General features: G+C 31.4%; 6 non-coding genes across 6 annotated transcripts; all 6 read left to right on the forward strand.

The window, feature by feature from the left end:
• Positions 1–2,316: 2,316 nt before the first annotated feature.
• Positions 2,317–2,389, forward strand: TRNAF-GAA (transfer RNA phenylalanine (anticodon GAA)). Its single transcript has one exon. It is a non-coding gene; the product is annotated as a tRNA-Phe (tRNA).
• A 3,795-nt stretch (positions 2,390–6,184) lies between these two features.
• On the forward strand, positions 6,185–6,257 carry TRNAF-GAA (transfer RNA phenylalanine (anticodon GAA)). The gene has a single exon. It is a non-coding gene; the product is annotated as a tRNA-Phe (tRNA).
• A 3,795-nt stretch (positions 6,258–10,052) lies between these two features.
• On the forward strand, positions 10,053–10,125 carry TRNAF-GAA (transfer RNA phenylalanine (anticodon GAA)). Its single transcript has one exon. It is a non-coding gene; the product is annotated as a tRNA-Phe (tRNA).
• A 5,716-nt stretch (positions 10,126–15,841) lies between these two features.
• On the forward strand, positions 15,842–15,914 carry TRNAF-GAA (transfer RNA phenylalanine (anticodon GAA)). Its single transcript has one exon. It is a non-coding gene; the product is annotated as a tRNA-Phe (tRNA).
• Positions 15,915–16,820: 906 nt separating this feature from the next.
• On the forward strand, positions 16,821–16,893 carry TRNAF-GAA (transfer RNA phenylalanine (anticodon GAA)). The gene has a single exon. It is a non-coding gene; the product is annotated as a tRNA-Phe (tRNA).
• An 876-nt stretch (positions 16,894–17,769) lies between these two features.
• On the forward strand, positions 17,770–17,842 carry TRNAF-GAA (transfer RNA phenylalanine (anticodon GAA)). Its single transcript has one exon. It is a non-coding gene; the product is annotated as a tRNA-Phe (tRNA).
• Positions 17,843–22,731: the final 4,889 nt, after the last annotated feature.

The raw sequence follows: 22,731 nt of genomic DNA on the forward strand, positions 1-22,731 counted from the left end.
TTATTTCAAATTTAATCAACATCATTTCTTAACATAGTTGAGTATTCAGTAGTAACTTCTAAATGATGAGAATGTTTAATTAACAACACGGTGCATAAATACAGCTTAAATATTGTTTTCATGTTGTAAGTCATGCTACTCTAACTATTATGAAAATTTGAAGTAATCTAACAATGCTTCCTGACCACAATTTGTTAAAGCTTTTACTTAAATGTATGATTAAGGGTTTGTAATGGATATATTTACAGTATAAAACACATTTTCTTTTCATTTCATGCAACCATGATGTCAGAAAAATATTGATACTTAACCTTGTGTAACCATGCAAAAATAGCTCAGTTGAGGTCTTAGTGACTGTGGACACACACTGACCTTGCCGAAATAGCTCAGTTGGGAGAGCGTTAGACTGAATATCTAAAGGTCCCTGGTTTGATTCCGGGTTTTGGCATGTTTGAGTGCATTTTTTCTTTTTTTCTTGATTATTGATCAGAATTTAATTATTTAAAATTTAAACAACATCATTTCTTAACATAGTTGAGTATTCAGTAGTTACTTCTAAATGATGAGAATGTTTAATTAACCACACGGTGCATAAATACAGCTTAAATATTGTTTTCATGTTGTCCATCATGCTACTCAATTATGAAAATTTGAAGTAATCTAACAATGCATCCTGACCACAATTTGTTAAAACTTTTACTTAAATGTATAATTAAGGGTTATACAGTATATAACACAAATTTTCTTTTCATTTCATGCAATCATGATGACAGAAAAATATTGATACTAAACCTTGTGTAACCATGCAAACATAGCTCAGTTGAGGTCTTAGTGACTTTTGCCATACACAGACTCTGCTGAAATAGCTCAGTTGGGAGAGCATTAGACTGAAGATTTAAAGGTCCCGGGTCTCAGCATGTTTGAGAACATTTTTTCTTTTTTCCTTCAGTAGTTATCAGTATTTAATTATTTCAAATGTAAACAGCATCGTTTCTTAACATAGTTGAGTATTCAGTATTAACTTCTAAATGATGAGAATGTTTATTTAGCAACAAGGTGCATAAATACAGCTTCAATTTTGTTTTCATGTTGTCCATCATGCTACTCTATTATGAAAATTTGAAGTAAACTAACTGCTTCCTGACCACAATTTGTTAAAACTTTTACTTAAATGTTCGATTAAGGGTTTGTAATTTATATATTTACAGTATAAAAAACATCTTTTCTCTTCATTTCATGCAAAAATGATGACAGAAAAATATTGCTACTTAACCTTGTGTAACCATGCAAACATAGCTCAGTTGAGGTCTTAGTGACTTTTGTCATACACTTACATTGCCAAAATGGCTCAGTTGGGAGAGCGTTAAACTGAAGATCTAAAGGTCCCTGGTTCGATCCTGGGTTTCGGCATGTTTGAGTGCATTTTTCTTTTTTCCTTGAGTAGTGATCAGAATTTAATTATTTCAAATTTAAACAACATCATTTCTTAACATAGTTGAGTATTCAGTAGTAACTTCTAAATGACGAGAATGTTTAATTAACAACATGGTGCATAAATACAGCTTAAATATTGTTTTCATGTTGTAAGTCATGCTACTCTAACTATTATGAAAATTTGAAGTAATCTAACAATCCATCCTGACCACAATTTGTTAAAGCTTTTACTTAAATGTTTGATTAAGGGTTTGTAATGGATATATTTATAGTATAAAACACATATTTTCTTTTCATTTCATGCAATCATGATGACAGAAAAATATTGATACTAAACCTTGTGTAACCATGCAAACATAGCTCAGTTGAGGTCTTAGTGACATTTGCCATACACAGACTTTGCCGAAATAGCTCAGTTGGGAGAGCATTAGACTGAAGATCTAAAGGTCCCGAGTTTCAGCATGTTTCAGTACCTTTTTTCTTCTTTCCTTGAGCAGTTATCAGCTTTTAAGTATTTCAAATGTAAACAACATCGTTTCTTAACATAGTTGAGTATTCAGTAGTAACTTCTAAATGATGAGAATGTTTATTTAACAACACGGTGCATGAATACAGCTTAAAAATTGTTTTCATGTTGTCCATCATGCTACTCTATTAAGAAAATTTGAAGTAAACTAACTGCTTCCTGACCACAATTTGTTAAAACTTTTACTTAAATGTATGATTAAGGGTTTGTAATTTATATATTTACAGTATAAAACATATCTTTTCAATTCATTTCATGCAATCATGATGACAGAAAAATATTGATATTTAACCTTCTGTAACCATGCAAACATAGCTCAGTTGAGGTCTTAGTGACTTTTGCCATACACCGACCTTGCCGAAATAGCTCAGTTGGGAGAGCGTTAGACTGAAGATCTAAAGGTCCCTGGTTCGATCCCGGGTTTCAGCATGTTTGAGTGCATTTTTTCTTTTTTCCTTGAGTAGTGATCAGAATTTAATTATTTCAAATTTAATCAACATCATTTCTTAACATAGTTGAGTATTCAGTAGTCACTTCTAAATGATGAGAATGTTTAATTAACAACACTGTGCATAAATACAGCTTAAATATTGTTTTAATGTTGTCCGCCATGCTATTCTATTATGAAAATTTGAAGCAATCTAACAATGTTCTCTGACCACAATATGTTAAAACTTTTACTTAAATGTATAATTAAGGGTTATACAGTATAAAACACATATTTTCTTTTCATTTCATGCAATCATGATGACAGGAATATATTGATTCTAAACCTTGTGTAACCATGCAAACATAGCTCAGTTGAGGTCTTAGTGACTTTTACCATACACAGACTTTGCCGAAATAGCTCAGTTGGGAGAGCATTAACCTGAAGATCTAAATGTCCTGGGTCTCAGCATGTTTGAGTACGTTTTTCTTTTTTCCTTGAGTAGTTATCAGTATTTAATTATTTCAAATGTAAACAACATCATTTCTTAACATAGTTGAGTATTCAGTAGTATCTTCTAAATGATGAGAATGTTTATTTAACAACACGGTGCATAAATACAGCTTAAAAATTGTTTTCATGTTGTCCGTCATGCTACTCAATTATGAAAATTTGAAGTAATCTAACAATGCCTCCTGACCACAATTTGTTAAAACTTTTACTTAAATGTATAATTAAGGGTTATACAGTATAAAACACATATTTTCTTTTCATTTTATGCAATCATGATGACAGAAAAATATTGATACTAAACCTTGTGTAACCATGCAAACATAGCTCAGTTGAGGTCTTAGTGACTTTTGCCATACACAGACTTTGCCGAAATAGCTCAGTTGGGAGAGCATTAGACTGAAGATCTAAAGGTCCCGAGTTTCAGCATGTTTCAGTACCTTTTTTATTCTTTCCTTGAGCAGTTATCAGTTTTTAAGTATTTCAAATGTAAACAACATCGTTTCTTAACATAGTTGAGTATTCAGTAGTAACTTCTAAATGATGAGAATGTTTATTTAACAACACGGTGCATAATTACAGCTTAAAAATTGTTTTCATGTTGTCCATCATGCTACTCTATTATGAAAATTTGAAGTAAACTAACTGCTTCCTGACCACAATTTGTTAAAACTTTTACTTAAATGTACGATTAAGGGTTTGTAATTTATATATTTACAGTATAAAACACATCTTTTCTCTTCATTTCATGCAATCATGATGACAGAAAAATATTGATACTTAACCTTGTGTAACCATGCAAACATAGCTCAGTTGAGGTCTTAGTGACTTTTGCCATACACCGAACTTGCCAAAATAGCTCAGTTGGGAGAGCGTTAGACTGAAGATCTAAAGGTCCCTGGTTCGATCCCGGGTTTCGCAATGTTTGAGTGCATTTTTTCTTTTTTTCTTGATTATTGATCAGAATTTAATTATTTCAAATTTAATCAACATCATTTCTTAACATAGTTGAGTATTCAGTAGTAACTTCTAAATGATGAGAATGTTTAATTAACAACACGGTGCATAAATACAGCTTAAATATTGTTTTCATGTTGTAAGTCATGCTACTCTAACTATTATGAAAATTTGAAGTAATCTAACAATGCTTCCTGACCACAATTTGTTAAAGCTTTTACTTAAATGTATGATTAAGGGTTTGTAATGGATATATTTACAGTATAAAACACATTTTCTTTTCATTTCATGCAACCATGATGTCAGAAAAATATTGATACTTAACCTTGTGTAACCATGCAAAAATAGCTCAGTTGAGGTCTTAGTGACTGTGGACACACACTGACCTTGCCGAAATAGCTCAGTTGGGAGAGCGTTAGACTGAATATCTAAAGGTCCCTGGTTTGATTCCGGGTTTTGGCATGTTTGAGTGCATTTTTTCTTTTTTTCTTGATTATTGATCAGAATTTAATTATTTAAAATTTAAACAACATCATTTCTTAACATAGTTGAGTATTCAGTAGTTACTTCTAAATGATGAGAATGTTTAATTAACCACACGGTGCATAAATACAGCTTAAATATTGTTTTCATGTTGTCCATCATGCTACTCAATTATGAAAATTTGAAGTAATCTAACAATGCATCCTGACCACAATTTGTTAAAACTTTTACTTAAATGTATAATTAAGGGTTATACAGTATATAACACAAATTTTCTTTTCATTTCATGCAATCATGATGACAGAAAAATATTGATACTAAACCTTGTGTAACCATGCAAACATAGCTCAGTTGAGGTCTTAGTGACTTTTGCCATACACAGACTCTGCTGAAATAGCTCAGTTGGGAGAGCATTAGACTGAAGATTTAAAGGTCCCGGGTCTCAGCATGTTTGAGAACATTTTTTCTTTTTTCCTTCAGTAGTTATCAGTATTTAATTATTTCAAATGTAAACAGCATCGTTTCTTAACATAGTTGAGTATTCAGTATTAACTTCTAAATGATGAGAATGTTTATTTAGCAACAAGGTGCATAAATACAGCTTCAATTTTGTTTTCATGTTGTCCATCATGCTACTCTATTATGAAAATTTGAAGTAAACTAACTGCTTCCTGACCACAATTTGTTAAAACTTTTACTTAAATGTTCGATTAAGGGTTTGTAATTTATATATTTACAGTATAAAAAACATCTTTTCTCTTCATTTCATGCAAAAATGATGACAGAAAAATATTGCTACTTAACCTTGTGTAACCATGCAAACATAGCTCAGTTGAGGTCTTAGTGACTTTTGTCATACACTTACATTGCCAAAATGGCTCAGTTGGGAGAGCGTTAAACTGAAGATCTAAAGGTCCCTGGTTCGATCCTGGGTTTCGGCATGTTTGAGTGCATTTTTCTTTTTTCCTTGAGTAGTGATCAGAATTTAATTATTTCAAATTTAAACAACATCATTTCTTAACATAGTTGAGTATTCAGTAGTAACTTCTAAATGACGAGAATGTTTAATTAACAACATGGTGCATAAATACAGCTTAAATATTGTTTTCATGTTGTAAGTCATGCTACTCTAACTATTATGAAAATTTGAAGTAATCTAACAATCCATCCTGACCACAATTTGTTAAAGCTTTTACTTAAATGTTTGATTAAGGGTTTGTAATGGATATATTTATAGTATAAAACACATATTTTCTTTTCATTTCATGCAATCATGATGACAGAAAAATATTGATACTAAACCTTGTGTAACCATGCAAACATAGCTCAGTTGAGGTCTTAGTGACATTTGCCATACACAGACTTTGCCGAAATAGCTCAGTTGGGAGAGCATTAGACTGAAGATCTAAAGGTCCCGAGTTTCAGCATGTTTCAGTACCTTTTTTCTTCTTTCCTTGAGCAGTTATCAGCTTTTAAGTATTTCAAATGTAAACAACATCGTTTCTTAACATAGTTGAGTATTCAGTAGTAACTTCTAAATGATGAGAATGTTTATTTAACAACACGGTGCATGAATACAGCTTAAAAATTGTTTTCATGTTGTCCATCATGCTACTCTATTAAGAAAATTTGAAGTAAACTAACTGCTTCCTGACCACAATTTGTTAAAACTTTTACTTAAATGTATGATTAAGGGTTTGTAATTTATATATTTACAGTATAAAACATATCTTTTCAATTCATTTCATGCAATCATGATGACAGAAAAATATTGATATTTAACCTTCTGTAACCATGCAAACATAGCTCAGTTGAGGTCTTAGTGACTTTTGCCATACACCGACCTTGCCGAAATAGCTCAGTTGGGAGAGCGTTAGACTGAAGATCTAAAGGTCCCTGGTTCGATCCCGGGTTTCAGCATGTTTGAGTGCATTTTTTCTTTTTTCCTTGAGTAGTGATCAGAATTTAATTATTTCAAATTTAATCAACATCATTTCTTAACATAGTTGAGTATTCAGTAGTCACTTCTAAATGATGAGAATGTTTAATTAACAACACTGTGCATAAATACAGCTTAAATATTGTTTTAATGTTGTCCGCCATGCTATTCTATTATGAAAATTTGAAGCAATCTAACAATGTTCTCTGACCACAATTTGTTAAAACTTTTACTTAAATGTATAATTAAGGGTTATACAGTATAAAACACATATTTTCTTTTCATTTCATGCAATCATGATGACAGGAATATATTGATTCTAAACCTTGTGTAACCATGCAAACATAGCTCAGTTGAGGTCTTAGTGACTTTTACCATACACAGACTTTGCCGAAATAGCTCAGTTGGGAGAGCATTAACCTGAAGATCTAAATGTCCTGGGTCTCAGCATGTTTGAGTACGTTTTTCTTTTTTCCTTGAGTAGTTATCAGTATTTAATTATTTCAAATGTAAACAACATCATTTCTTAACATAGTTGAGTATTCAGTAGTATCTTCTAAATGATGAGAATGTTTATTTAACAACACGGTGCATAAATACAGCTTAAAAATTGTTTTCATGTTGTCCGTCATGCTACTCAATTATGAAAATTTGAAGTAATCTAACAATGCCTCCTGACCACAATTTGTTAAAACTTTTACTTAAATGTATAATTAAGGGTTATACAGTATAAAACACATATTTTCTTTTCATTTTATGCAATCATGATGACAGAAAAATATTGATACTAAACCTTGTGTAACCATGCAAACATAGCTCAGTTGAGGTCTTAGTGACTTTTGCCATACACAGACTTTGCCGAAATAGCTCAGTTGGGAGAGCATTAGACTGAAGATCTAAAGGTCCCGAGTTTCAGCATGTTTCAGTACCTTTTTTATTCTTTCCTTGAGCAGTTATCAGTTTTTAAGTATTTCAAATGTAAACAACATCGTTTCTTAACATAGTTGAGTATTCAGTAGTAACTTCTAAATGATGAGAATGTTTATTTAACAACACGGTGCATAATTACAGCTTAAAAATTGTTTTCATGTTGTCCATCATGCTACTCTATTATGAAAATTTGAAGTAAACTAACTGCTTCCTGACCACAATTTGTTAAAACTTTTACTTAAATGTACGATTAAGGGTTTGTAATTTATATATTTACAGTATAAAACACATCTTTTCTCTTCATTTCATGCAATCATGATGACAGAAAAATATTGATACTTAACCTTGTGTAACCATGCAAACATAGCTCAGTTGAGGTCTTAGTGACTTTTGCCATACACCGAACTTGCCAAAATAGCTCAGTTGGGAGAGCGTTAGACTGAAGATCTAAAGGTCCCTGGTTCGATCCCGGGTTTCGCAATGTTTGAGTGCATTTTTTCTTTTTTTCTTGATTATTGATCAGAATTTAATTATTTCAAATTTAATCAACATCATTTCTTAACATAGTTGAGTATTCAGTAGTAACTTCTAAATGATGAGAATGTTTAATTAACAACACGGTGCATAAATACAGCTTAAATATTGTTTTCATGTTGTAAGTCATGCTACTCTAACTATTATGAAAATTTGAAGTAATCTAACAATGCTTCCTGACCACAATTTGTTAAAGCTTTTACTTAAATGTATGATTAAGGGTTTGTAATGGATATATTTACAGTATAAAACACATTTTCTTTTCATTTCATGCAACCATGATGTCAGAAAAATATTGATACTTAACCTTGTGTAACCATGCAAAAATAGCTCAGTTGAGGTCTTAGTGACTGTGGACACACACTGACCTTGCCGAAATAGCTCAGTTGGGAGAGCGTTAGACTGAATATCTAAAGGTCCCTGGTTTGATTCCGGGTTTTGGCATGTTTGAGTGCATTTTTTCTTTTTTTCTTGATTATTGATCAGAATTTAATTATTTAAAATTTAAACAACATCATTTCTTAACATAGTTGAGTATTCAGTAGTTACTTCTAAATGATGAGAATGTTTAATTAACCACACGGTGCATAAATACAGCTTAAATATTGTTTTCATGTTGTCCATCATGCTACTCAATTATGAAAATTTGAAGTAATCTAACAATGCATCCTGACCACAATTTGTTAAAACTTTTACTTAAATGTATAATTAAGGGTTATACAGTATATAACACAAATTTTCTTTTCATTTCATGCAATCATGATGACAGAAAAATATTGATACTAAACCTTGTGTAACCATGCAAACATAGCTCAGTTGAGGTCTTAGTGACTTTTGCCATACACAGACTCTGCTGAAATAGCTCAGTTGGGAGAGCATTAGACTGAAGATTTAAAGGTCCCGGGTCTCAGCATGTTTGAGAACATTTTTTCTTTTTTCCTTCAGTAGTTATCAGTATTTAATTATTTCAAATGTAAACAGCATCGTTTCTTAACATAGTTGAGTATTCAGTATTAACTTCTAAATGATGAGAATGTTTATTTAGCAACAAGGTGCATAAATACAGCTTCAATTTTGTTTTCATGTTGTCCATCATGCTACTCTATTATGAAAATTTGAAGTAAACTAACTGCTTCCTGACCACAATTTGTTAAAACTTTTACTTAAATGTTCGATTAAGGGTTTGTAATTTATATATTTACAGTATAAAAAACATCTTTTCTCTTCATTTCATGCAAAAATGATGACAGAAAAATATTGCTACTTAACCTTGTGTAACCATGCAAACATAGCTCAGTTGAGGTCTTAGTGACTTTTGTCATACACTTACATTGCCAAAATGGCTCAGTTGGGAGAGCGTTAAACTGAAGATCTAAAGGTCCCTGGTTCGATCCTGGGTTTCGGCATGTTTGAGTGCATTTTTCTTTTTTCCTTGAGTAGTGATCAGAATTTAATTATTTCAAATTTAAACAACATCATTTCTTAACATAGTTGAGTATTCAGTAGTAACTTCTAAATGACGAGAATGTTTAATTAACAACATGGTGCATAAATACAGCTTAAATATTGTTTTCATGTTGTAAGTCATGCTACTCTAACTATTATGAAAATTTGAAGTAATCTAACAATCCATCCTGACCACAATTTGTTAAAGCTTTTACTTAAATGTTTGATTAAGGGTTTGTAATGGATATATTTATAGTATAAAACACATATTTTCTTTTCATTTCATGCAATCATGATGACAGAAAAATATTGATACTAAACCTTGTGTAACCATGCAAACATAGCTCAGTTGAGGTCTTAGTGACATTTGCCATACACAGACTTTGCCGAAATAGCTCAGTTGGGAGAGCATTAGACTGAAGATCTAAAGGTCCCGAGTTTCAGCATGTTTCAGTACCTTTTTTCTTCTTTCCTTGAGCAGTTATCAGCTTTTAAGTATTTCAAATGTAAACAACATCGTTTCTTAACATAGTTGAGTATTCAGTAGTAACTTCTAAATGATGAGAATGTTTATTTAACAACACGGTGCATGAATACAGCTTAAAAATTGTTTTCATGTTGTCCATCATGCTACTCTATTAAGAAAATTTGAAGTAAACTAACTGCTTCCTGACCACAATTTGTTAAAACTTTTACTTAAATGTATGATTAAGGGTTTGTAATTTATATATTTACAGTATAAAACATATCTTTTCAATTCATTTCATGCAATCATGATGACAGAAAAATATTGATATTTAACCTTCTGTAACCATGCAAACATAGCTCAGTTGAGGTCTTAGTGACTTTTGCCATACACCGACCTTGCCGAAATAGCTCAGTTGGGAGAGCGTTAGACTGAAGATCTAAAGGTCCCTGGTTCGATCCCGGGTTTCAGCATGTTTGAGTGCATTTTTTCTTTTTTCCTTGAGTAGTGATCAGAATTTAATTATTTCAAATTTAATCAACATCATTTCTTAACATAGTTGAGTATTCAGTAGTCACTTCTAAATGATGAGAATGTTTAATTAACAACACTGTGCATAAATACAGCTTAAATATTGTTTTAATGTTGTCCGCCATGCTATTCTATTATGAAAATTTGAAGCAATCTAACAATGTTCTCTGACCACAATTTGTTAAAACTTTTACTTAAATGTATAATTAAGGGTTATACAGTATAAAACACATATTTTCTTTTCATTTCATGCAATCATGATGACAGGAATATATTGATTCTAAACCTTGTGTAACCATGCAAACATAGCTCAGTTGAGGTCTTAGTGACTTTTACCATACACAGACTTTGCCGAAATAGCTCAGTTGGGAGAGCATTAACCTGAAGATCTAAATGTCCTGGGTCTCAGCATGTTTGAGTACGTTTTTCTTTTTTCCTTGAGTAGTTATCAGTATTTAATTATTTCAAATGTAAACAACATCATTTCTTAACATAGTTGAGTATTCAGTAGTATCTTCTAAATGATGAGAATGTTTATTTAACAACACGGTGCATAAATACAGCTTAAAAATTGTTTTCATGTTGTCCGTCATGCTACTCAATTATGAAAATTTGAAGTAATCTAACAATGCCTCCTGACCACAATTTGTTAAAACTTTTACTTAAATGTATAATTAAGGGTTATACAGTATAAAACACATATTTTCTTTTCATTTTATGCAATCATGATGACAGAAAAATATTGATACTAAACCTTGTGTAACCATGCAAACATAGCTCAGTTGAGGTCTTAGTGACTTTTGCCATACACAGACTTTGCCGAAATAGCTCAGTTGGGAGAGCATTAGACTGAAGATCTAAAGGTCCCGAGTTTCAGCATGTTTCAGTACCTTTTTTATTCTTTCCTTGAGCAGTTATCAGTTTTTAAGTATTTCAAATGTAAACAACATCGTTTCTTAACATAGTTGAGTATTCAGTAGTAACTTCTAAATGATGAGAATGTTTATTTAACAACACGGTGCATAATTACAGCTTAAAAATTGTTTTCATGTTGTCCATCATGCTACTCTATTATGAAAATTTGAAGTAAACTAACTGCTTCCTGACCACAATTTGTTAAAACTTTTACTTAAATGTACGATTAAGGGTTTGTAATTTATATATTTACAGTATAAAACACATCTTTTCTCTTCATTTCATGCAATCATGATGACAGAAAAATATTGATACTTAACCTTGTGTAACCATGCAAACATAGCTCAGTTGAGGTCTTAGTGACTTTTGCCATACACCGAACTTGCCAAAATAGCTCAGTTGGGAGAGCGTTAGACTGAAGATCTAAAGGTCCCTGGTTCGATCCCGGGTTTCGCAATGTTTGAGTGCATTTTTTCTTTTTTTCTTGATTATTGATCAGAATTTAATTATTTCAAATTTAATCAACATCATTTCTTAACATAGTTGAGTATTCAGTAGTAACTTCTAAATGATGAGAATGTTTAATTAACAACACGGTGCATAAATACAGCTTAAATATTGTTTTCATGTTGTAAGTCATGCTACTCTAACTATTATGAAAATTTGAAGTAATCTAACAATGCTTCCTGACCACAATTTGTTAAAGCTTTTACTTAAATGTATGATTAAGGGTTTGTAATGGATATATTTACAGTATAAAACACATTTTCTTTTCATTTCATGCAACCATGATGTCAGAAAAATATTGATACTTAACCTTGTGTAACCATGCAAAAATAGCTCAGTTGAGGTCTTAGTGACTGTGGACACACACTGACCTTGCCGAAATAGCTCAGTTGGGAGAGCGTTAGACTGAATATCTAAAGGTCCCTGGTTTGATTCCGGGTTTTGGCATGTTTGAGTGCATTTTTTCTTTTTTTCTTGATTATTGATCAGAATTTAATTATTTAAAATTTAAACAACATCATTTCTTAACATAGTTGAGTATTCAGTAGTTACTTCTAAATGATGAGAATGTTTAATTAACCACACGGTGCATAAATACAGCTTAAATATTGTTTTCATGTTGTCCATCATGCTACTCAATTATGAAAATTTGAAGTAATCTAACAATGCATCCTGACCACAATTTGTTAAAACTTTTACTTAAATGTATAATTAAGGGTTATACAGTATATAACACAAATTTTCTTTTCATTTCATGCAATCATGATGACAGAAAAATATTGATACTAAACCTTGTGTAACCATGCAAACATAGCTCAGTTGAGGTCTTAGTGACTTTTGCCATACACAGACTCTGCTGAAATAGCTCAGTTGGGAGAGCATTAGACTGAAGATTTAAAGGTCCCGGGTCTCAGCATGTTTGAGAACATTTTTTCTTTTTTCCTTCAGTAGTTATCAGTATTTAATTATTTCAAATGTAAACAGCATCGTTTCTTAACATAGTTGAGTATTCAGTATTAACTTCTAAATGATGAGAATGTTTATTTAGCAACAAGGTGCATAAATACAGCTTCAATTTTGTTTTCATGTTGTCCATCATGCTACTCTATTATGAAAATTTGAAGTAAACTAACTGCTTCCTGACCACAATTTGTTAAAACTTTTACTTAAATGTTCGATTAAGGGTTTGTAATTTATATATTTACAGTATAAAAAACATCTTTTCTCTTCATTTCATGCAAAAATGATGACAGAAAAATATTGCTACTTAACCTTGTGTAACCATGCAAACATAGCTCAGTTGAGGTCTTAGTGACTTTTGTCATACACTTACATTGCCAAAATGGCTCAGTTGGGAGAGCGTTAAACTGAAGATCTAAAGGTCCCTGGTTCGATCCTGGGTTTCGGCATGTTTGAGTGCATTTTTCTTTTTTCCTTGAGTAGTGATCAGAATTTAATTATTTCAAATTTAAACAACATCATTTCTTAACATAGTTGAGTATTCAGTAGTAACTTCTAAATGACGAGAATGTTTAATTAACAACACGGTGCATAAATACAGCTTAAATATTGTTTTCATGTTGTAAGTCATGCTACTCTAACTATTATGAAAATTTGAAGTAAACTAACTGCTTCCTGACCACAATTTGTTAAAACTTTTACTTAAATGTTCGATTAAGGGTTTGTAATTTATATATTTACAGTATAAAACACATCTTTTCTCTTCATTTCATGCAATAATGATGACAGAAAAATATTGATACTAAACCTTGTGTAACCATGCAAAGATAGCTCAGTTAAGGTCTTAGTGACTTTTGCCATACACAGACTTTGACGAAATTGCTCAGTTGGGAGAGCGTTAGACTGAAGATCTAAAGGTCCCCGGTTTCAGCATGTTTGAGTACATTTTTCTTTTTTCCTTGAGTAGTTATCAGTATTTAATTATTTCAAATGTAAACAACATCATTTCTTAACATATTTGAGTATTCAGTAGTATCTTCTAAATGATGACAATGTTTATTTAACAACACGGTGCATAAATACAGCTTAAATATTGTTTTAATGTTGCCCGCCATGCTATTCTATTATGAAAATTTGAAGCAATCTAACAATGTTTTCTGACCAGAATTTGTTAAAACTTTTACTTAAATGTATAATTAAGGGTTATACAGTATAAAACACATATTTTCTTTTCATTTCATGCAATCATGATGACAGGAAAATATTGATTCTAAACCTTGTGTAACCATGCAAACATAGCTCAGTTGAGGTCTTAGTGACTTTTACCATGCACAGACTTTGCTGAAATAGCTCAGTTGGGAGAGCGTTAGACTGAGGATCTAAAGTTCCTGGGTTTCGGCATGTTTGAGTGCATTTTTTCTTTTTTCCTTGAGTAGTGATCAGAATTTAATTATTTCAAATTTAAACAACATCATTTCTTAACATAGTTGAGTATTCAGTAGTAACTTCTAAATGATGAGAATGTTTATTTAACAACACGGTGCATAAATACAGCTTAAATATTGTTTTCATTTTGTAAGTCATGCAACTCTAACTATTATGAAAATTTGAAGTAATCTAACAATGCTTCCTGACAACAATCTGTTAAAACTTTTGCTTAAATCTATGATAAAGGGTTTGTAATGGATATATTTATAGTATAAAACACATATTTTCTTTTCATTTCATGCTATCATGATGACAGAAAAATATTGATACTAAACCTTGTGTAACCATGCAAATATAGCTCAGTTGAGGTCTTAGTGACTTTTTCCATACACCAATTTTGCCGAAATAGCTCAGTTGGGAGAGCATTAGACTGAAGATCTAAAGGTCCCTGGTTCGATTCTGAGTTTCGGCATTTTTGAGTACATTTTTTCTTCTTTCCTTGAGTAGTGATCAGAATTTAATTATTTCAAATTTAAAAAACGGAATTTCTTAACATAGTTGAATATTCAGTAGTAACTTCTAAATGATGAGAATGTTCATTTAACAACATGGTGCATAAATACAGCTTAAATATTGTTTTCATGTTGTAAATCATGCTCCTCTAACTATTGTGAAAATTTGAAGAAATCTAACAATGCTTCCTGACCACAATTTGTTAAAATTTTTACTTAAATGTATGATTAAGGGTTTGTAATGGATATATTTACAGTATAAAACACATATTTTCTTTTCATTTCATGCAATAATGATGACAGAAAAATATTAATACTAAACCTTGTGTAACCATGCAAACATAGCTCAGTTGAGGTTTTAGTGACTTTTGTCATACACAGACTTAGCTGAAATAGCTCAGTTGGGAGAGCGTAAAACTGAAGATCTAAAGGTCCCGGGTATCAGCAAGTTTGAGTACCTTTTTTCTTATTTCCTTGAGTAGTTATCAGTATTTAAGTATTTCAAATGTAAACAACATCATTTCTTAACATAGTTGAGTATTCAGTAGTATCTTCTAAATGATGAGAATGTTTATTTAACAACACGGTGCATAAATACAACTTAAATATTGTTTTCATGTTGTCCGTCATGCTACTCTATTAAGAAAATTTGAAGTAATCTAACATTGCTTCCTAACCACAATTTGTTAAAACTTTTACTTAAATGTATAATTAAGGGTTATACAGTATAAAACACATATTTTCTTTTCATTTCATGCAATCATGATGACAGAAAAATATTGATACTAAACCTTGTGTAAGCATGCAAACATAGCTCAGTTGAGGTCTTAGTGACTTTTGCCATACACAGACTTTGCCGAAATAGCTCAGTTGGGAGAGCATTAGACTGAAGATCTAAAGGTCCCGAGTCTCAGCATGTTTGAGTACATTTTTTCTTTTTTCCTTGAGTAGTTATCAGTATTTAATTATTTCAAATGTAAACAACATCATTTCTTAACATAGTTGAGTATTCAGTAGTATCTTCTAAATGAAGAGAATGTTTATTTAATAACACCGTGCATAAATACAGCTTAAAAATTGTTTTCATGTTGTCCATCATGCTACTCTATTAAGAAAATTTGAAGTAAACTAACTGCTTCCTGACCACAATTTGTTAAAACTTTTACTTATATGTATGATTAAGGGTTTGTAATTTATATATTTACAGTATAAAACACATCTTTTCTCTTCATTTCATGCAATCATGATGACAGAAAAATATTGATACTTAACCTTGTGTAACCATGCAAACATAGCTCAGTTGAGGTCTTAGTGACTTTTGCCATACACCGACCTTGCCGAAATAGCTCAGTTGGGAGAGCGTTAGACTGAAGATCTAAAGGTCCCTGGTTCGATCCCGGGTTTCGGCATGTTTGAGTGCATTTTTTCTTTTATCCTTGAGTAGTGATCAGAATTTAATTATTTCAAATTTAATCAACATCATTTCTTAACATAGTTGAGTATTCAGTAGTAACTTCTAAATGATGAGAATGTTTAATCAACAACACGGTGCATAAATACAGCTTAAATATTGTTTTCATGTTGTCCGTCATGCTACTCTAACTATTATGAAAATTTGAAGTAATCTAACAATGCTTCCTGACCACAATTTGTTAAAACTTTAACTTAAATGTATGATTAAGGGTTTGTAATGGATATATTTATAGTATAAAACACATATTTTCTTTTCAATTCATGCAATCATGATGACAGAAAAATATTGATACTAAACCTTGAGTAACCATGCAAACATAGCTCAGTTGAGGTCTTAGTGACTTTTGCCATACACAGACTTTGCCTAAATAGCTCAGTTGGGAGAGCATTAACCTGAAGATCTAAATGTCCCGGGTCTCAGCATGTTTGAGTACGTTTTTCTTTTTTCCTTGAGTAGTTATCAGTATTTAATTATTTCAAATGTAAACAACATCATTTCTTAACATAGTTGAGTATTCAGTAGTATCTTCTAAATGATGAGAATGTTTATTTAACAACATGGTGCATAAATACAGCTTAAAAATTGCTTTCATGTTGTCCATTATGCTACTCTATTAAGAAAATTTGAAGTAAACTAACTGCTTCCTGACTACAATTTGTTAAAACTTTTACTTAAATGTACGATTAAGGGTTTGTAATTTATATATTTACAGTATAAAACACATCTTTTCTCTTCATTTCATGCAATCATGATGACAGAAAAATATTGATACTTAACCTTGTGTATCCATGCAAACATAGCTCAGTTGAGGTCTTAGTGACTTTTGCCATACACCGACCTTGCCAAAATAGCTCAGTTGGGAGAGCGTTAGACTGAAGATCTAAATGTCCCTGGTTCGATCCCGGGTTTCGGCATGTTTGAGTGCATTTTTTCTTTTTTCCTTGAGTAGTGATCAGAATTTAATTATTTCAAATTTAATCAACATCATTTCTTAACATAGTTGAGTATTCAGTAGTCACTTCTAAATGATGAGAATGTTTAATTAACAACACTGTGCATAAATACAGCTTAAATATTGTTTTAATGTTGTCCGCCATGCTATTCTATTATGAAAATTTGAAGCAATCTAACAATGTTCTCTGACCACAATTTGTTAAAACTTTTACTTAAATGTATAATTAAGGGTTATACAGTATAAAACACATATTTTCTTTTCATTTCATGCAATCATGATGACAAGAATATATTGATTCTAAACCTTGTGTAACCATGCAAACATAGCTCAGTTGAGGTCTTAGTGACTTTTGCCATACACAGACTTTGCCGAAATAGCTCAGTTGGGAGAGCATTAACCTGAAGATCTAAATGTCCTGGGTCTCAGCATGTTTGAGTACGTTTTTCTATTTTCCTTCAGTAGTTATCAGTATTTAATTATTTCATATGTAAACAACATCATTTCTTAACATAGTTGAGTATTCAGTAGTATCTTCTAAATGATGAGAATGTTTATTTAACAACACGGTGCATAAATACAGCTTAAATATTGTTTTCATGTTGTCCGTCATGCTACTCAATTATGAAAATTTGAAGTAATCTAACAATGCTTCCTGACCACAATTTGTTAAAACTTTTACTTAAATGTATAATTAAGGGTTATACAGTATAAAACACATATTTTCTTTTCATTTCATGCAATCATGATGACAGAAAAATATTGATACTAAACCTTGTGTAACCATGCAAACATAGCTCAGTTGAGGTCTTAGTGACTTTTGCCATACACCGACCTTGCCTAAATAGCTCAGTTGGGAGAGCGTTAGACTGAAGATCTAAAGGTCCCTGGTTCGATCCCGGGTTTCGGCATGTTTGAGTGCATTTTTTCTTTTTTCCTTGAGTAGTGATCAGAATTTAATTATTTCAAATTTAATCAACATCATTTCTTAACATAGTTGAGTATTCAGTAGTAACTTCTAAATGATGAGAAAGTTTAATTAACAACACGGTGCATAAATACAGCTTAAATATTGTTTTCATGTTGTAAGTCATGCTACTCTAACTATTATGAAAATTTGAAGTAATCTAACAATGCTTCCAGACCACATTTTGTTAAAACTTTTACTTAAATGTATGATTAAGGGTTTGTAATGGATATATTTACAGTATAAAACACAGATTTTCTTTTCATTTCATGCAATCATGAAGATAGAAAAATATTGATACTAAACCTTGTGTAAGCATGCAAACATAGCTCAGTTGAGGTCTTACTGACTTTTGCCATACACAGACATTGCCAAAATAGCTCAGTTGGGAGAGCTTTAGACTGAAGATCTAAAGGTCCCGGGTCTCAGCATGTTTGAGTACCTTTTTTCTTTTTTCCTTGAGTAGTTATCAGTATTAAATTATTTCAAATGTAAACAACATCATTTCTTAACATAGTTGAGTATTCAGTAGTATCTTCTAAATGATGAGAATGTTTATTTAACAACACGGTGCATAAATACAGCTTAAAAATTGTTTTCATGTTGTCCATCATGCTACTCTATTATGAAAATTTGAAGTAATTTAACTGCTTCCTGACCACAATTTCTTAAAACTTTTACTTAAAAGTACGATTAAGGGTTTGAAATTGATATATTTACAGTATAAAACACATCTTTTCTCTTCATTTCATGCAATCATGATGACAGAAAAATATTGATACTTAACCTTGTGTAACCATGCAAACATAGCTCAGTTGAGGTCTTAGTGACTTATGCCCTACTCCGACCTTGCCGAAATAGCTCAGTTGGGAGAGTGTTAGACTGAAGGTCTAAAGGTCCCTGGTTCGATCCAGGGTTTCGGCATGTTTGAGTGCATTTTTCTTTTTTCCTTGAGTAGTGATCAGAATTTAATTATTTCAAATTTAAACAACATCATTTCTTAACATAGTTGAGTATTCAGTAGTAACTTCGAAATGATGAGAATGTTTATTTAACAACACGGTGCATAAATACAGCTTAAATATTGTTTTCATGTTGTCCGTCATGCTACTCTATTATGAAAAATTGAAGTAATCTAACAATGCTTCCTGACCACAATTTGTTAATACTTTTACTTAAATGTATAATTAAGGGTTAAACAGTATAAAACACATGTTTTCTTTTCATTTTATGCAATCATGATGACAGAAAAATATTGATACTAAACCTTGTGTAACCATGCAAACATTGCTCAGTTGAGGTCTTAGTGACTTTTGCCATACACAGACTTTGCCGAAATAGCTCAGTTGGGAGAGCATTAGACTGAAGATCTAAAGGTCCCGAGTTTCAGCATGTTTCAGTACCTTTTTTATTCTTTCCTTGAGCAGTTATCAGTTTTTAAGTATTTCAAATGTAAACAACATCGTTTCTTAACATAGTTGCGTATTCAGTAGTAACTTCTAAATGATGAGAATGTTTATTTAACAACACGGTGCATAATTACAGCTTAAAAATTGTTTTCATGTTGTCCATCATGCTACTCTATTATGAAAATTTGAAGTAAACTAACTGCTTCCTGACCACAATTTGTTAAAACTTTTACTTAAATGTACGATTAAGGGTTTGTAATTTATATATTTACAGTATAAAACACATCTTTTCTCTTCATTTCATGCAATCATGATGACAGAAAAATATTGATACTTAACCTTGTGTAACCATGCAAACATAGCTCAGTTGAGGTCTTAGTGACTTTTGCCATGCACCGAACTTGCCGAAATAGCTCAGTTGGGAGAGCGTTAGACTGAAGATCTAGAGTCCCTGGTTCGATCCCGGGTTTCGCAATGTTTGAGTGCATTTTTTCTTTTTTCCTTGAGTAGTGATCAGAATTTAATTATTTCAAATTTAATCAACATCATTTCTTAACATAGTTGAGTATTCAGTAGTAACTTCTAAATGATGAGAATGTTTAATTAACAACACGGTGCATAAATACAGCTTAAATATTGTTTTCATGTTGTAAGTCATGCTACTCTAACTATTATGAAAATTTGAAGTAATCTAACAATGCTTCCTGACCACAATTTGTTAAAGCTTTTACTTAAATGTATGATTAAGGGTTTGTAATGGATATATTTATAGTATAAAACACATATTTTCTTTTCAATTCATGCAATCATGATGACAGAAAAATATTGATACTAAACCTTGTGTAAGCATGCAAACATAGCTCAGTTGAGGTCTTACTGACTTTTGCCAAACACAGACATTGCCAAAATAGCTCAGTTGGGAGAGCATTAGACTGAAGATCTAAAGGTCCCGGGTCTCAGCATGTTTGAGTACCTTTTTTCTTTTTTCCTTGAGTAGTTATCAGTATTTAATTATTTCAAATGTAAACAACATCATTTCTTAACATAGTTGAGTATTTAGTAGTATCTTCTAAATGATGAGAATGTTTATTTAATAACACGGTGCATAAATACAGCTTAAATATTGTTTTCATGTTGTCCGTCATGCTACTCTATTATGAAAATTTGAAGTAAACTAACTGTTTACTGACCACAATTTGTTAAAACTTTTACTTAAATGTACGATTAAGGGTTTGTAATTTATATATTTACAGTATAAAACACATCTTTTCTCTTCATTTCATGCAATCATGATGACAGAAAAATATTGATACTAAACTTTGTGTAACCATGCAAATATAGCTCAGTTGAGGTCTTAGTGACTTTTGCCTTACACAGACTTTGACGAAATTGCTCAGTTGGGAGAGCGTTAGACTGAAGATTTAAAGGTCCCGGGTTTCAGCATGTTTGAGTACATATTTTCTTTTTTCCTTGAGTAGTTATCAGTATTAAATTATTTCAAATGTAAACAACATCATTTCTTAACATAGTTGAGTATTCAGTAGTATCTTCTAAATGATGAGAATGTTTATTTAACAACACAGTGCATAAATACAGCTTAAAAATTGTTTTCATGTTGTCCATCATGCTACTCTATTATGAAAATTTGAAGTAATTTAACTGCTTCCTGACCACAATTTGTTAAAACTTTTACTTAAAAGTACGATTAAGGGTTTGTAATTTATATAATTACAGTATAAAACACATCTTTTCTCTTCATTTCATGCAATCATGATGACAGAAAAATATTGATACTTAACCTTGTGTAACCATGCAAACATAGCTCAGTTGAGGTCTTAGTGACTTATGCCATACTCCGACCTTGGCAAAATAGCTCAGTTGGGAGAGCGTTAGACTGAAGATCTAAAGGTCCCTGGTTCGATCCCGGGTTTCGGCATGTTTGAGTGCATTTTTCTTTTTTCCTTGAGTAGTGATCAGAATTTAATTATTTCAATTTAAACAACATCATTTCTTAACATAGTTGAGTATTCAGTAGTAACTTCTAAATGATGAGAATGTTTATTTAACAACACGGTGCATAAATACAGCTTAAATATTGTTTTCATGTTGTCCGTCATGCTACTCTATTATGAAAAATTGAAGTAATCTAACAATGCTTCCTGACCACAATTTGTTAATACTTTTACTTAAATGTATAATTAAGGGTTAAACAGTATAAAACACATGTTTTCATTTCATTTTATGCAATCATGATGACAGAAAAATATTGATACTAAACCTTGTGTAACCATGCAAACATAGCTCAGTTGAGGTCTTAGTGACTTTTGCCATACACAGACTTTGCCGAAAAAGCTCAGTTGGGAGACCATTAGACTGAAGATCTAAAGGTCCCGAGTTTCAGCATGTTTCAGTACCTTTTTTATTCTTTCCTTGAGCAGTTATCAGAATTTAATTATTTCAAATTTAATCAACATCATTTTTTAACATAGTTGAGTATTCAGTAGTAACTTCTAAATGATGAGAATGTTTAATTAACAACACGGTGCATAAATACAGCTTAAATATTGTTTTCATGTTGTAAGTCATGCTACTCTAACTATTATGAAAATTTGAAGTAATCTAACAATGCTTCCTAACCACAATTTGTCAAAGCTTTTACTTAAATGTATGATTAAGGGTTTGTAATGGATATATTTATAGTATAAAACACATATTTTCTTTTCAATTCATGCAATCATGATGACAGAAAAATATTGATACTAAACCTTGTGTAAGCATGCAAACATAGCTCAGTTGAGGTCTTACTGACTTTTGCCATACACAGAAATTGCCAAAATAGCTCAGTTGGGAGAGCATTAGACTGAAGATCTAAAGGTCCCGGGTCTCAGCATGTTTGAGTAGCTTTTTTCTTTTTTCCTTGAGTAGTTATCAGTATTTAATTATTTCAAATGTAAACAACATCATTTCTTAACATAGTTGAGTATTCAGTAGTATCTTCTAAATGATGAGAATGTTTATTTAATAACACAGTGCATAAATACAGCTTAAACATTGTTTTCATGTTGTCCGTCATGCTACTCTATTATGAAAATTTGAAGTAAACTAACTGTTTACTGACCACAATTTGTTAAAACTTTTACTTAAATGTACGATTAAGGGTTTGTAATTTATATATTTACAGTATAAAACACATCTTTTCACTTCATTTCATGCAATCATGATGACAGAAAAATATTGATACTAAACTTTGTGTAACCATGCAAATATAGCTCAGTTGAGGTCTTAGTGACTTTTGCCTTACACAGACTTTGACGAAATTGCTCAGTTGGGAGAGTGTTAGACTGAAGATTTAAAAGTCCCGGGTTTCTGCATGTTTGAGTACATTTTTTCTTTTTTCCTTGAGTAGTTATCAGTATTAAATTAT

Source organism: Taudactylus pleione, unplaced genomic scaffold (genome assembly GCF_031769625.1).
Source record: "Taudactylus pleione unplaced genomic scaffold, aTauple2 ptg000593l, whole genome shotgun sequence".
NCBI classification, from domain to species: domain Eukaryota; kingdom Metazoa; phylum Chordata; class Amphibia; order Anura; family Myobatrachidae; genus Taudactylus; species Taudactylus pleione.